Genomic DNA, 13631 nt, shown 5'->3' with positions numbered 1-13631 from the left:
TGATTGGAGTTACAAGATCCCTCTAGCCGTGTCCATGCAGTTTAGAGGGAACAAGGCTAGGGCCGGGTTAGTGATGCAAGCCTGGGGCGCTGGCCGTGGGGACAGAGTACATTCTTTAGGGGGTAGATGGTTGTGAAGTGCTGGAAGGAAGAGCGAAGAGTGTCTCTCCAGTTTTATGAGACAAGTCGTAGGGGAGGACAGGCTGGAGAAGATGATCATGAAGCAAATTTGAGTTGTTTGTGGACCATCTGGAGGGAAATGTCCTCCACAGTGTATAAGAGATGTGGGTCTAGAGCTTGGAAGGAAGTTCTGGGCAGAGAATGGGGCTTGATGGTCATGGGCATGTAGCTGAGATGATCAGGAGAGAGCGGGGAGGAAGGAGATGGGAGGGGCTCCCAACAGGACCCAGACTGTCCTCTTACACTGTGTGCTCCAAAAGGCAGGTCCTGGCCATCCTGCTCCCCACCGATTGCCAGACTCAACCATACTGACCGACACATAAAAACACCCACTTACATCTTGGTGGGATGAATGAAGGAGTCCACAAATTCCTAAGACCCATGAGGAGAAACCAGAAAAATATGATGGTGGACAAACTGAGAGGGATGAGTTTCTTTTCTTTTTTTTTTTTTTGAGAGGGATGAGTTTCAAGGATGAAGTGGCCAGCAGCTCTGGTAGCCATCCATCAGTCTGGGTAAGTACTGGCAGCCCCAATTTATATGTGCAAATGGAGAGAGTGCCGGTGGTCCAGGCAAGTGACATGTGAAAGTGGAAGCCGGGGGTGTCAAGTCAGATTTGCAGAGTGATGCCATGTCAGGGCGAGCCCGAGACCCCTTGTAGGAGGGGTGGGGGGGTGGCATGTGGTGGAGATGGTGAGCTGAGAGGCCTCATCTGGTAGGCCTAGGCCGGTCAGGAAGCCAGGATCTGACTGCACAACCTTGACCGAGTACCTCCCCTCTCAGGTATTTGAATGACTGCTCTCTAGGGGTCTGCAGTGACTCAGCTGCCTCCTTCACTAGCTGCCACCCTAGACTCTCCCCAGGACCAGCCCCCACTTGATGCTGTGACAGCATCACAGGCTCTGCAGAGGGAAGGGTTCCTTACCTCGGGGAAACTGTCTTCTTTCCTTCTTTCTTTTTAAAAATTTTTATTTATTTATTTGAGAAAGAGAGAAAGAGAGAGCACAAGCAATGGGGTGGGGGTGGAAGGGTAGAGGGAGAAGGAAAAGCAGACTCCTTACTGAGTGGGGAGCCCGTTACAGGGCTCCATCCTAGACCTCAGGATCATAATCTGAGATGAAGGCAGACACTTAACCAACTGAGCCACCGAAGCACCCCACATTGGGGAAAATTTCTAGGTGGTCTTAGGAAGTAGTTAGGTGGGGAAGGCATAACGAGAAATTTTATGGCTGCTATGCCATAGTTTTCAAGACTCCAAAAGAGTTTTCTTTTCTGTCTCCAAAGATGAACTTTGTCATAAGCCCTGGCACAAGTAGATGGGAGAGGAGAAGCATCTAGGGGAAGCTGAAGGACACTAGAGACCTAGTGTCAGAAGGAATTCCAACCTTATGTCCAGATGGCTCAGAAGACCCCCATCCCCACCTCACTGCTAGCCCAGAGGTGGCACTCGTCAGTGCTGGGGGAGCTGTGAGGTAAGAAGAGGGACACCAGGGTTTTGGGTCTGGCTGGCTCACTTCCTTACAGGGTAACCTCAGGCCAGGGGATCCTCTCCTCTAGGATTATTTCTTAACTATCATGGGTTCACTTGACTGCCTCATGCCCTGACTTTTTTTTTTTAATTTTTTTTTTAAAAGATTTTATTTACTTATTCATGAGAGACAGAGAGAGAGAGATTGAGGCAGAGACACAGGCAGAGGGAGAAATAGGCTCCATGCAGGGAGCCTGACGTGGGACTCAATCCCAGGTCTCCAGGATCATGCCCTGGGCTGAAGATGGCGCTAAACCACTGAGCCACCGGTGCCCTGACATTTAAGGGCTCCAAACTGCCACAGAGAGATTAATAGCAGACGAAGCACAGCACAGAGGGTACCCTGGAGATGCAGCGACCAGAAATGGGTGTGGGGCTTAACAATCTCCTTGCTATTTATTGAAGGTCTACATGGCTCTGTGCCAAAAACAGATGTGCAGCCTGGGAGGTAGGAACTCAGACTCTAGTCCCACTTTTGTCTTGAACTCCCTGTACGGCCTCGCCTCAAACACGAGCACGCACAGCAATAGAATCAGCGGGAAGTGGCACAGATTGCTAGCCCTACCCCCAGAATTTCTGATTTAGTAGGTCTAGCTTGGGGCCAGAGAATTTGCATTTCTAAGTGTGCAGGTGACGCCGATGTGGCAGGTGGAGGGAATGCACTCTGAGAACTGCTGGCCTAGCCACTTCCTGAGTCTGAGTCTGAGTTCCCTTGGCTCTTGACAGGGAGACTGGTACCAGCCCTGCTTACCTCCTGCCAAGGGGTGCTGTGAGGTGCAAATGAAAAAGCTGGATGAATTCTGGAACTTCGGAGAGCTGGTTGGGACCTCAAGATCCATCTGCTTTTAACTCCCTACCTGATAGGAGAAGAAACCGAGGACCAGAGATGGCACAGACCAAGGTCACAGTCAATTTGAAGGTGACAGAGCTGGAACGAGAACCCACGTAGCTTCTGCCCTTCTCCTGGGTTCTGCCAGCCTGAAGGAGAAGGAGATGCTTTTAGCATCTTTCTTTCAAGATGAAGTGACACCTCACGGGATTTGTAGCAGTTGCTCCGAGTATCGTACCTGTGTTCCTTGTGTCACCATTTCTGAGCATGCTGACCCAATAGCTTCCAAGTGACTCCCCCTGAGGACTTTCTCTGGGCTCAGAGCCTACTCTTCCTGGCCTGTGTGAGTGCAGGAAAGTTGCCACAGACTCAACATCTACTTCCCCTGAGCAGATCTCAGCCAGTGATGGACGGGGTGGATACATACCCCAGCTCCCTCGCCCCTTGATTCAAACAACTTGGAGGCACATTCTACACTATCACTCAGAATTCCTCAGTGGAACTGAGCACTGGAGAGTTTATAGCAGAAACCTGCTTGCTAATACATGCCTTGCTTCTCCCTCCCCCCCTTTTTTAAGACTTTATTTATTTATTTATTTATTTATTTATTTATTTGAGAGAGAGAGAGAGAGAGAGAGAGAGAGAGAGAGAGAGGCAGAGACACAAGCAGAGGGATAAGCAGGCTCCATGTAGGGAGCCCGATGTGGGACTCGATCCCGGGACTCTGGGATCACACCCTGGGCTGAAGGCAGGCACTAAACCGCTGAGCCATCCAGGGATCTCAGGGGAGATCCCTTCTATCTTACTTTCTAACAAACACCTCTATAGAGGCTTCCCCTGATTACCTCTCAAATAAACTATTTGTTTCAAATCCTTGTTTCAGAGTCTGTTCCTGGGGAAACCCAGTCTTGGACAGTATAATAATAATATTACTAATAATGGTAACTTCCAGGGACACCTGGGTGGCTCAGCAGTTGAACATCTGCGTTTGGCTCAGGGCGTGATCCTGGGGTCCTGGGACTGAGTTCCACAGCAGGTTCCCCTCAAGAAGCCTGCTTCTCCTTCTGCCTGTATCTCTGCCCTGCCCCTATGAATAAATAAAATCTTTTTTTAAAAATGGTAACTTCCACTTATTGAGCACCTACTATATATAACAGGTGTCAGGCACATATGACCTCATGTGATCCTCATGAGAACATTCTTATCACCTCTAGATAACTGTTGAGATGATTTGGGTTCAGAGGCCTGACCAAGGACTGTCAGCTGGTAAGCTTTTGGTAGGACAGGGCATCAAGGGACCTGGGTGCCCTCCCAGGAGGCCCAGCCCCACTGGGTGGTCACGCCCTGAGAAAATGCAGTCTGAGGCACTTTTATGGCCTGACACGGTCCCCACGACAGGCACTATTCATAGTGGCAGCAATGGGACTCCTGCTAAGGGCCTTATTACTTGAGGATATTGATGAAGAAGGAGACAGCTGGAGAGGAAGAACAGCAAATATTTTATGGTGATTGCAATTGACAGACTGGTTTGTGGCTACTCTTGGAGATTCCCTGGAATAACCGGGATAATTTCCTGCTTATGTAGAAGGGACCTCAGGGCCGTTGTCTTTGGACAAAAATGGGACTCCGTTTTGTAATCGCAGGCTGGTGAAGCCGGGCAATGCCTAGGCTGCACAATGGAATACATTCCTAATATGTTTGTGTGGACAGAATATGGTCTTTGTTTCTGAAAGTGCAGTGTTTTGCTTTAGGCTTAAGTTTTCAAAGCATGTTTCCGTAGTGAATGTTTTTGTTATATTAAGGGATCCCTGGGTGGCGCAGCGGTTTGGCGCCTGCCTTTGGCCCAGGGCGCGATCCTGGAGACCCGGGATCGAATCCCACATCGGGCTCCCGGTGCATGGAGCCTGCTTCTCCCTCTGCCTGTGTCTCTGCCTCTCTCTCTCTCTCTCTGTGACTGTGACTATCATGAATAAATAAATAAAATCTTTAAAAAAAAATAAAATAAAGCTATTTGGGTAATAATAAAATCACATACTCAGGTACAGTAAAATAAGCTCCCTGGATGGTACTCAAGGCCCACATTAGACTTCACACTGGGCCCAATTTGCCTGATGGGAGCTTTGAATGTATCTCCCATTTCTGGCCTCAGTTTCCTCATGAGTCACAAGCGAGGCAGCTGAATGGGTCCCACACTCTCCCAGGTCCCCGTCTGTCAGGGCCCGTGGCTCTCCCTCAGGGCCGCTTAGCAAACGCAGGCAGGTTTCTGCCCCAGTCTGGCCTAGAAGCAGATCTGTAATTGAGCCTGCAGGGTCCCTGTGACAGGCACAGCCTGTAAATCTCAGCTGAGGAAGAGACCCAGGGAGATAAATCGTACTGCAGCTGACTCTCCTTGCACTCCAGGAGCAGCTTGTCTCTGGGGTTAACACAGAAAGAAGGGAGAGCCGATAAAACCATTCCCCATGGATAAGACACCTAGCAGGGTGGGGGTACGAGGACCCAGGCCACCCCTGGCAGGGAGGGAGTGCTTGCAGAATGGTGTCAGCTCCTGAGAGCCCCTGAACATGGGCACAGGGGTGTGTAAGCAGTACAGTGACGTGGTCAGAATGAATGCATTGTCACGGAGTATTTACATGCCTCTCTCCTCCCTTGGGCCCCAAGCCCAGACACTGTGTCTGAGTCAGCTCAGTGTGCCCAACACCAGGACTGGCAGAGGTAGGCATCAGTGAATACAAATAATAGAAAATAATCGTGGTAGCTAATGATAACGGTGATAGCTAATGATTGTTAATGCTCAGTCTGCGCCAGGCCCTGAGCCCACCTTTCTGCACGTACTATGTACCCCTCACAATCCTAGAAGGCGCATCTCCATGACACAGAGATGTTAAGTAACTTGTCCATGACCACTCAGCTGGTATGTGGCTGGGCCAGGATTTAAACCCAGCTTGGCTCCAGAGTCTGGTCCCCGATCCACTCTGCAAAATGATCAATACAGTAGTGACGACAACAATGAAAATTCATTGTGTCGGCATCTGTCACAGGGCCTGCGGGAAGGAATTGACGAAGGATGGGCAGGCGTCCACCAGGCGGCCTGGCAGAGGGAAACAAAGGACAAGGGCTAAGAGAGGTCACTGCCTGTCTGAGGGGTGATGAGACACTTGGGAAGGCCAGAGCATAAAGGGGCAAGGAGAGAGATGAATCTGAGGAGGCAGGCGGGGGCCAGATCCCCATGAGCCTCATGTGCCAGGCTAATTAGCACAGGCTTGGTCACATGGGTGAGGGCAGGGCAGAGACAGGCCAGGTATGATGACCTCCCACCAGCTCTGAGACCTTTGGAAAGGCACTTCCCCCTACTGCAATCCCAGTTTTCTCATCTGTAACCTGGGGGTGATAATCCCACACTCTGCCCCGCAGGGCTTGGGTGAGGATTAATAAGGCAACAGACGGAAAGGATTTTGTAGACTAAAAGATTTCACAGATGTAGGTTGGGGGGTGGGATCGAGAAGTGAAGGGACAGTAGTTGTGAATTTAGCAGCTGCTTTTTACACACAGCCTATCGGATTTACTCTTTCACTGTGATTAAAACTAACACCGTTTGTGGCACTGCTACTTGCCATTTGGCCTCTGTTACCTCACTTGAGGATCCTCAAACCTTGAGGTGAGATGTAATTATTTTGGCCTTACAAGTGAAGATACTGAGGCACGGAGAGGCAGCGTTACCCACTCCCCCGAGCAGGCCAGAGGGGAGTTGAGGCATGGCCTAGGTTTGTAGCTGCACAGCTGTGTTCTCTTTTTCTTCTTAAAAAAAAAAAAAAAAGGAGATGTAGCTAGTTATTAGAGAGAGAGAGAGAGAGAGAGAACAGGAGCGGGGGCAGGGGGAAGGGGCAGAGGGAGAGAGAGAGAGAATCCCAAGCAGATTCCCCACCAAGTGTGGAGCCCGGATGCAGGGCCGATCTTGCGACCCTGGGAATCACGACCTCAGCCAAAATCGAGAGTCAGGTGCATAACCAACTGAGCCACCAGGCGCCCCTGTGTGGTTGTGTTCTCTCTTCTGGATCTCACAAAACGTGATTAGTACTGAGCAGCTTGTCAGAGCCGAAGCCTCCCAAGGGCAGACCAAAGGGTACAAAGGTCCAGAAGTTAAGACAGCGAGAGCTGTTGACTACAAGTCTTCGGGACTGGAGTACTTGAGGTCTGGGCCATCGGTCAATAACCTCAAAGGCCTGTGATAGGGCATCATTTGTCACTTTACGGAGGCCCAACTTTGAATTCTTCATTGCAAGACCAGTATGTTCAGGCAAAGGCCCACCAGGCGTCACTTCTCCGCTCAACTTCCAGTTTTCTCCTCCTTGGGAGAGGCAGGGTGGTCTCGGGCCAGAATGCACTGGGCTCCCAGGTCGCCCATATGTGGAAAAATCCCAGCTCTGCCACTCAAAGCCAGTGACCTTGAGTAAGGGGTCTCCTGTGTCTGGACTTCAATCTCCTGACGTGTAATACAAGGATGATCATACCTACCTCAAAGTGCTGGGCAGGATTAACGAGCTCATAACAGTTCTCGGTCTCTGCAGGATCCCTGAGGGACAGGTCACAGTGTGGGAAGGAATGGAGAGGCAGGAGTCTCGCTCGACACTGTCTGCCGTTTTGTAATCTCTTGTTTTTCTTTTTCCTTTTTCTTTTTTTTATAAAGATTTTATTTATTTGATAGAGAATGCATGTGAGCACAAACATGGGGAGCAGCAGAGGGAGAGGGTGAGGGAGAAGCAGACTCCCCACAAAGCAGGGAGCTGGAAGCAGAACTCGCTCCCAGGATCCCGGGATCATGACCTGAGCCAAACGCAGATGTTCAACCACTGAGCGCCCCCAGGTGCCCCTGTAATCTCTTGTTTTTTCAGTAATGGTGGGGAAGGGTGTTCAAAATAATGCACTTAAAGCACTTAGCACAGTCTTGACATAATACTCTGCAAATGTTAGCTGATGTTGTTATTATACATATTATTATACATATTATTATATATCAGTTTTTAAGAACTCTGTTTCTTTGTGGAAAATGACTCCCCCCCCAAAAAAACCCCAAATGCTCCTTTATGGAGCTAAAGAGGAAGAGGCTAAAGCAAGTAATGCTTCTTAGCCAGAAAATAGGAGTTTCATGGGGCCAACAGACTCCTGCCTTTGACTTGGCTTCTTGCTGAGTCAGGTGAGGCTGACACATGAGCAGCTGGAGGAGCACCACAGCTTCGCTGGAAGGCTGGCCAGCTCAGGAAGCACTTTGGATGCCTGTCAAACAACCAGTCCACGGCCCTGGGCTTCGTACCTATCTTTGTGGCTCGCTGGCTGAGCAACCTTGGGCAAATCACTGAACCTCTCTGAGCCATCAAATTGTCACTTGATGAATGACAATGATATGCCTGGGCTTTACAGGGCAGCTGGGAGACTTTGAGAGTTACAGAGCAGCGTCCATGATCACATTTTCATCTTCATCATCATAAGGCATTTGGGCTTCATCAGGCCAATGCGTACCAGTACCAGGCTTCCTGCCAGCTGTGCTAAGGTTGGATTCGAGTGCCTAGAGGGTCACTCTAGAGGCCAGTGTGGAGCAGGGTCTGGGAGGGAAGAGCAAGATGGGGACCAGGAAGTATTATGTGTGTGTGACCCTCCTACTCCCACTCCATCTGGCCTTTCTGGACAACACCATTAGCCATGAATTGAACTAACCCAGCAAAAGGATGGTTCTGGATTGCAACAGGGAAACAAAATCTGAATGTAACTAACAGAGCTTTACCTTATCCACTTGCCTGGGATGGTATTTATGCTAATCCTATTCCAAGCAAAAGCAACTCAGACTAATAACAACCGCTCAGCTCTGAGTTCCACACCATCTGTCGGTCTACACACGCTGGATTAGGCTTTCCTGTGTCGCGCAGACAAGGCTGCTTGGCTGTGCGGGCACTTGGGGGCCAGCTTGAAGTTGCGGAGGGGGAGCCCCTCACTCAGTACATATGTACGGAGTCCTGCTGGAGGCTGAGCCCTGAGCCAGGCACTGGAGACCCAGAGGAGGGACACACAGGGTCACTGCTCCTAGGAAGTGTGTGCTCTGGTGGGGGTACACCAGAGAAAATAAACAATAAATGAGTATAGTAAGTCAGTCAGTCAGTCAGTTGAGATGGGGTTAAATCCTATGGAAAAAAAAAAAAAGCCCCCATGTGTCAGAGAATGGCTCCGGGGTTACAGCCTAATTAGAGAGGGTGGCCAGGGAAGACCTCTCAGAGGAGGTGAGACTTGCATGATAAGAAGTCACCCCGGGGTGGTCCCAGTGTGCAGGCAGAGGCAACAGTGGATGCAAACACCCCAACAGAGGGCCATAGTTTAGAAGTTTGACAGAAGGCCAGAGCAGAGGGAGCCAGGTGTTGGAGATGGTGCCAGAGATCAGGACACTGGGGACCTCATAGGCCACTGTAGGGGATGTGTGATGAGAGCCACCAAGGGCTTTGGACAGAGGAGTGACATGACCTACAAGTCTGTTCCAGATGCTCACTCTGGCTGCTGGGTGGAGAACCGACTATAGGAGAGGTAAGAGTGTCCCCAAGGAGACAAGGTCAGAGGCTCTGGCTTTGGGATGTGGAGAAGAATAGAGGTCTTCTATTCAGAGGTCACATTTTGGAGCAGTGAGAAAAAGAGACGGAGCCAGAGTGCCCAGCACAGCCTCCTGCATGTAGCAGGAGTGCACTCTGTCATGGCTGGGGCTGTGATGATTTGATTCTCCACCACACAGCCCCTCCAAAATAATAACTTTGAAAACTCCTGATGTTTGATCAGCTCAAGTACTGGCTCGGAGGCCCCCTGCTAACCCTGGGTGCATTTTCCCTTGTGGGTTGTCCTCCTATCATGTCCCCAAGGCCACGTGGGCTGTTTACTCTGAAGTGAACCTCCCATGGGCCATGAGTTTTCTGGCTCTGAAGCAATCCAATCCTTAGTGCTTCCTCGGGGCGCTCTGCTCACTGCATCAGGCAGGAGAGGATGGGACTCTTGCACAGATAGAGATATACTGATGCAGCACAATCTACAGAACCATGAGAAAGTCACGGTTGACGGCAGGCTTGGCCCATCTCCTGCATGGTGAGATCCCAGGCAGGACCTCACCTGGTGTTCTAATACCCTCATTCAGCGTGTGTGTACCAAGCTCCTGCCCTGTGCTAGACCCTGTGCCAGGAACACAGCAACTAATCAGACACCGTCTCAGCCCTAAAGCTCACATAAGGTGGAGGAGTAAATTAATAGTGCCTGATGTGCCATACGTGCTCCGGATTTGCTGATTAACAGCTACCTGTGTGGTGAGCCCTTCATACTGTACCTCTACTTTTACTTAAGTATTTCCTCATCTCGAAATCATAAAAATTTCATTCAGGCCTTCACTTCAGACTGTCCCCTGACTCATTCCCCACTCTCACTTCTGGCTATTCTTTCTCTTTCTGCCCTTTGGCTCCAGGCACATCACACATGTTACTGTTCCCTGTTCTTTGATATTTCTCTGGCATGCATATACCTTTCCTTGTACCTAGAACCGCACTTGTCCCATCCACTCCCTGCTAAACTCCTATTGATATACCCATCAAAGCCCAGCTCCAGAGGCAGCATTTTTTTTGCAAAGCCTTTCTGATTCTCTCCAGATTGGGCCTCTCCGCAGGCACAATCAAGCCCTTGCCCCATGATGCTCCCACAGTCCCTCACCCATTCCTATGATAGATTGCTATGGATTGAGGACTTGATCCCCTCACTGGATGATGAGCCAGGACACAGAGCCCCTGTTGGTTCTGTCTCATCTCAGGGCCTGGCAGAGAGGAGGGAGATATTCAGCAAGCATTTTTGTTCACAGGGGTAATAGGGCACCTGTGTGGCCATAGTAGAGACAGAGGCACAAGCATGAGGCCGGAGAGGTCAGCAGACGTCCTAGAATGAGGCCCTGGATGACAGGCCTCGGGGTAGATATCAGCCACTGGAGAAAAAGCTGAGGGAGAAGAAGAAAACCATATCCCACTCAGAGAGGTGAAAAAGTAGGACAGGAGAACTATTTGGGGTTGTGATAGGGGATATAAATATTGATTATGTTTACGTGATGCTCTCAAGGGCTATTAACTCTGGGCTCATTTTCCAACATAAATAAGAGAAATAAGAGAAGATAACCCTTGCCATTAAGGACGTCAGGTCTATTAATAGGAAACAAAATACCTGTACATACAAACATCATCCCCTTCTGCACCTTGAGACCATTTTATGATACACTTTGTTATTCGGATGTGGGGATGGAGTCCTGGAGGGTTGAAATAGCTTGTCTAAAGTTGCTAGTTGAATAGCAATGAGCCAATGATTATCCTACTCAAAGGCAGTCATGAAGAGCTGTGGAGGGAAAAGTCTTGCCAATCACAGAATTTGTGTCTCATACAGCATGATTGTTTGTATGTTTTCTGCATTAAAAACATTACAGTACATGAATTTATATTCACTGTGAAAAAAAATTTGATTGGATTACAACCCAAAGTATAAAATAAATACATGTGAGTCCATACTGATAGGTAGGTAGGTAGGTAGGTAGAGCAAGAAAGAGAGAGAGAGAGAGAGAGAGATAAAGAATGGACAAATCTTCCTTAGGGAAGAATTCCAAAAAATTTATGTAGATACTCTACCCAGGAGGTGGAGTTTGATTACTACCACCTTTGAGTAGGGTCTGGTGACTTCCCCCAAAGAATAGAGTATGGAAAGCGAAAAAGAGTAACATTACAGTGGAGAAGCACTACCCTACCCAAGCCATGGAGGTTAACACTCCCAGTGATAACTTACCTGGCTATCCTGTACCCCTAGGTGTGCTGTGACAGGAAGGGGAGCTCACCTCTGGGATATTCTTCCTCAAAACCCATGACCCCAGCTCAGTCAAGAGGACTTCTTCAGACAAACCTGAACTTAGGAGCATTCTACAAAATACCTGGCCAGCCCTGCTCAAGACTGTCAAGGTCATAGGAAACAAGGAAAGACCGGGGAATCGGGCAGAGAGCAGAGAAGTCTAGGGAGGCATGACTAAATGCAGTTCAATCACCGACTGAATTCTAGAACAGAAAAAGGGCATTAGTGGAAAAACTGATGAAGGCTGAACAAAGCCTGGAGTTAACAGTAACGTAGCAAGGGTGGCGTTTTCATTTTGACACACGTGCCACACTACAGTACAACGTTAACAACGGGGGAAACGGGGTGAGGGGCAGATAGGAGCTCTCCGTATTGTCTTTGTAACTTTTCTGCAAGTCTGAAACTATCCCCAAATAAAAAATCTATTTTAAAAAATTCAGGTAAGCAGAGAGTGTGTCCCTCCTCCACCATGCCACCCAAAGCCTCTCTCTACATCAGGTACACATGCATACATACCTTCTTCTTCAATATGTTCCTGTGTTTTTTTCCCCCTTACTTAAGTGGTCCACACTGTACTTACTGCCCTGTGACTTCCTTTTTTCACTGGACCAAATGCGTCAATGGCCTCTCCACATCAGCAGATTTTCAGTACAGATCTATGCTGTCCAATACAGTGGCCACCGCCACATGCAGCCACTGAACATTTGAAAGCGTAGTTAGCCCAAACTGAGATGTGCTCTTTAGTGTAAAATACACATCAGATTGCAAAAAAAAGAATGTAAAATATCTCAGTAATTTTTATGCTAATTACATGTTAAAGTGATAATATCTTCAGTGTATAGAGCTCGAACATATCATTAATTTCATCTGTTTCTCTTGACGGTTTTTAATGTGGCTCCTGGGAAGTGTAAAACTACACATGTGGCTGGCTTGTGTTATATTTCTACTGGACAAGTGATGTTACGTGGATCTAAATTCATTCTTTTTATCTGCTGCTTAGTATTCCAAGTTGTGAAAGTACCACAACTTATTTAACCATTCTTTCTCTAATGTAAATTGAGATTACTTCTAAAATTTTATTACTGACCATGTTGCAATTAAATTTTTCTAATGCCTACTTCATGCACTCCCGGAAATTTTTCTAGAGTAGGGGTTGGCAAACCAAGGCCATAGACCAAATGCCATCTACCACGTACTCTTCTGAAGTTTTATTGGCACACAGCCACACTCACTCATTTACATATCATCTGTGGCTGCTTTTGCACTACAGCATCAGGGTTGAATGGTTGTGAGAGACCATATGGCCTGCAAAGCCTAAAATATTTACTAACTGTCCCTTTTTAGAAAAGTTTGCTGACATCTGATCTAAGAGTTATCAACAATTAGAAGAGCTCTGTTGCAGGTCCAGTTCCCTGGAAAGTAGACTGTGAGATGGGAGATTAGCATACAGCAAGTTCATTAGGGATTGTGTGCCCTTATGATTTGGTGGATCTGATACAATCCAGCTTACAATGAGCAGCTTTGGCTGCACAGTCAAAAACCACAGGTCCTGCCAAATCATGTGGTTCACACAGCATGGCTGCTTGTACTGTTCAGTGCTTCTTCCATGGTGTACACTCTCTGGTGGGTGTTAGCATGGAATACATAGAACTTCACACTCGGTGTCCACTCTCATAGTCCATCCATGAGCCTGTACCCCAGATCTGTCCCCGATTTTCTAGTTTCATCCTTTCAGACTCCTAACCAGCCAAGCCATTCACCACTGCCCATCATATCCATGTATCATCTAACCATGGGCCCCCTTTCTTTCCAGAAAAGGTAGATGACAGCGTGTAGTATCCAGAGCTTGTCCACTGGAAGGATTTCTTCCTCTGCCATCTTTCAAGGACACTGCAGTGGGGCCTGCAGTGTAGCAACAGTCTATTTTTGGCTTGCTCACACAAACTGAGCTGACCCACCCATGAACAAAGCTTGGCTTTTTTTTTTCTCCTCCAGCTGGATCTAAGGAGCTCCTCAGGCAGCCATAGGTGATATGAGGGAGAGGCACTGGTGCAAAGATGGAGGAGGACATAAATGTCTGGGCCACCTGCTCCTGCAACTGTCTTTTGCCCTCTGGCCCTGCTGTGCCCAATCCCAGTTGTACCATGTCTATCATAATGAATTGCTGCTGACCTTGTGTGACCTTATGATTTGGTGGGTTTCACAG

At 48.5% G+C, this 13631-nt stretch overlaps 1 long non-coding RNA gene across 1 annotated transcript; it reads right to left on the bottom strand.

Annotated features, from left to right (window-relative positions):
• Positions 1–7267: 7267 nt before the first annotated feature.
• LOC144310627 (uncharacterized) lies at positions 7268–12989 on the bottom strand. Its single transcript, XR_013376280.1, has 3 exons — positions 10757–12989; positions 10418–10535; positions 7268–8133 (listed from the first exon to the last, which is right to left on the bottom strand). It is a non-coding gene; the product is annotated as an uncharacterized LOC144310627 (long non-coding RNA).
• Positions 12990–13631: the final 642 nt, after the last annotated feature.

The sequence above is a fragment of the Canis aureus genome, chromosome 3, assembly GCF_053574225.1.
Source record: "Canis aureus isolate CA01 chromosome 3, VMU_Caureus_v.1.0, whole genome shotgun sequence".
NCBI lineage: Eukaryota > Metazoa > Chordata > Mammalia > Carnivora > Canidae > Canis > Canis aureus.
The sequence above is the reverse complement of the archived record's forward strand: the minus strand, read 5'-3'. Positions and strand labels throughout refer to the sequence as shown.